Source organism: Tiliqua scincoides, chromosome 11, assembly GCF_035046505.1.
Source record: "Tiliqua scincoides isolate rTilSci1 chromosome 11, rTilSci1.hap2, whole genome shotgun sequence".
Classification (NCBI taxonomy): domain Eukaryota; kingdom Metazoa; phylum Chordata; class Lepidosauria; order Squamata; family Scincidae; genus Tiliqua; species Tiliqua scincoides.
The window spans coordinates 18,386,263-18,388,311 of record NC_089831.1 but is presented as its reverse complement, the minus strand read 5'-3'; positions in this window follow the sequence as shown (position 1 = coordinate 18,388,311).

Sequence of the window (2,049 nt, the reverse complement as noted above, 5' to 3'; positions counted from 1 at the left end):
GTCCTGGGGAATGGATTAAGTTCTGTTAGTTAAGAATGACTTTTAACACAGTATATTTCATTATTTCTATCTGCACTTACTTTTGTCAGTTCTAACCACATTTCTGCTGGGTTTCAAGTACCCCTTGCAAAGTAAAACTTCTTCCTACAATCCAAAGACGGGTGGTAAGGCAGCTTTGTTTCTTAAGGTTGGCCCAAGGTTAAGCACTGATGTGCTTTGGATTGTGCATGCTTTGTTCTTGTTGAGTGATACAACTAATTGAGATTTTCTTCTATGCAGCTCTCACACACAGACCCCCAACTATTCTTATAGTAAAACTTAGAATCCTAGGCTTTAAAAGCACAAGCATTTTCATCAGTGTCTGCTGAACCTGGCAACCTTAACAACACAAAGTAGGAGGGAGGGGAGGAAAACAGGCTATAAGTATTTTGAGCAGGGAGGAAGAGATTGGTTATAGGAATACAGGGCAGCCCTTTCTGGGACACCCCTGCTCCTATACTGCTATTACTACTCCACATGGAACCTTGCAAAGTAACCTAGGTCAGTGCTTCTCAAAGTTTGTCCTTCATCGTATCACTTCACATGGTCCACCTTGTCAAAGTACCACCAGAAGTAATTGGTGATGGCTTCATAACTAGTTACATCTGGATTGCATCTGGGAAGTCAGATACAACACAACAAAAGCCAGTAAGAGGCTCAGGGTGGACGGGGAGGGTTTTTTTGAGCACAGAAAGCATGCTTTAGAGCAGGGGTATCCAAACTTTTTGGCAGGAGGGGGAAAAAAATAATTTACATTTTAAATTTGAATAAATTCACATAAGTGAATATATTAGAGATGGAACTTATATGAATAGAGGTCTTGCAATAGCTCAAGGCCTATAAAAGGCCTTGCACAAAGCAAGGTCGGCCTTTCCTTCGCTGCCACTGCTGCATCACAGATGTGAAACAGCAAGCAGTGGAGGGAACCCTTGTCCCACAGCTCATGCGAAAGGTTGAAAAGTTGCCCGTCACGCTGAGAGCAGTTGCATCAGGCCAGCATAGGCTCCAGCAAGTGTCTGGAGGGCCAGAGGCTCAATGGAGACTAGGTGCTCCCTGAGGGCTGGACTGGGAGTCCTCAAGGGCCGCAAGTGGCCCCAGGGACAGGGTTTGGGCACCCCTGCTTTAGAGCCTCCTACCACTGTTTGTTGTGTCGCACTCCTGGTCTCACTGCTGGGTGGCAGGTGTCCTGCGAATACCACCAGACACCACCTCAAGTTCCACTGGTGGTACCTGCACCATTCATTGAGAAACACTGACCTAGTTAAGAAGAGCCAGTGTGGAGTACTTAAGAGTACTGGGACTTGGACCTTGATTCAAAATCCCCACTCCAGTCATTCAACTTATTGGGGTGAACTCAGGCCAGCCACTCATTCTCACCAGCAACTTTATTGACTCAAAAGGAGGAGGAAAACAGGCTGAATGTATTTTGTTGTGTGTGTGTTTGGGAGGGGAAGGCTGGTTATAGGAATATTCAGAGGCATAACCAGAAGCCTTAGCACCTGAGGCAGTGATGTCATCATGACATCATGTGACATCATTTCTGGGTTCTCCCAGGAGAAGGAGCTGGTGGCTTTGCATCCCCTGAAGAGAGGAGGAGGAGCTTACCTCAAAGAGCGGTTGCAGGAAGGGGGGAGGGGAAGGAGCCTACCTCGCAGAGCGGTTGCAGGAAGGGGGAGGGGGAGCTGGGCAGCTTGGCCCAGAGAAGGAGGCACTGTGCCAGAAGAGGCAGGTCTCTGCCCCGAAAAGAGCGCAGTCTCAAGAGAAGGCAGAGGCTGGCAAGCCCCAAGACGAGCTGGGGGTGTCCCCAGGCCAGTTTTCCCGGAAGCCCCCTTCCAATCCCCACTCCCTCAGACAAGCCCCCCCCCCAGTCCTTGCACGGGCAGACAGGCTGCCCCCCTTCACCTGCACGATGCCGGGACATTCTGCTTCCAGGTCGAGGGAGAAGTTTGGCAGTGCGCGTGCGCGTGCTCCCGACGACCATTCGCTTCCCCTCCTCCTGCGGGCGGGCGC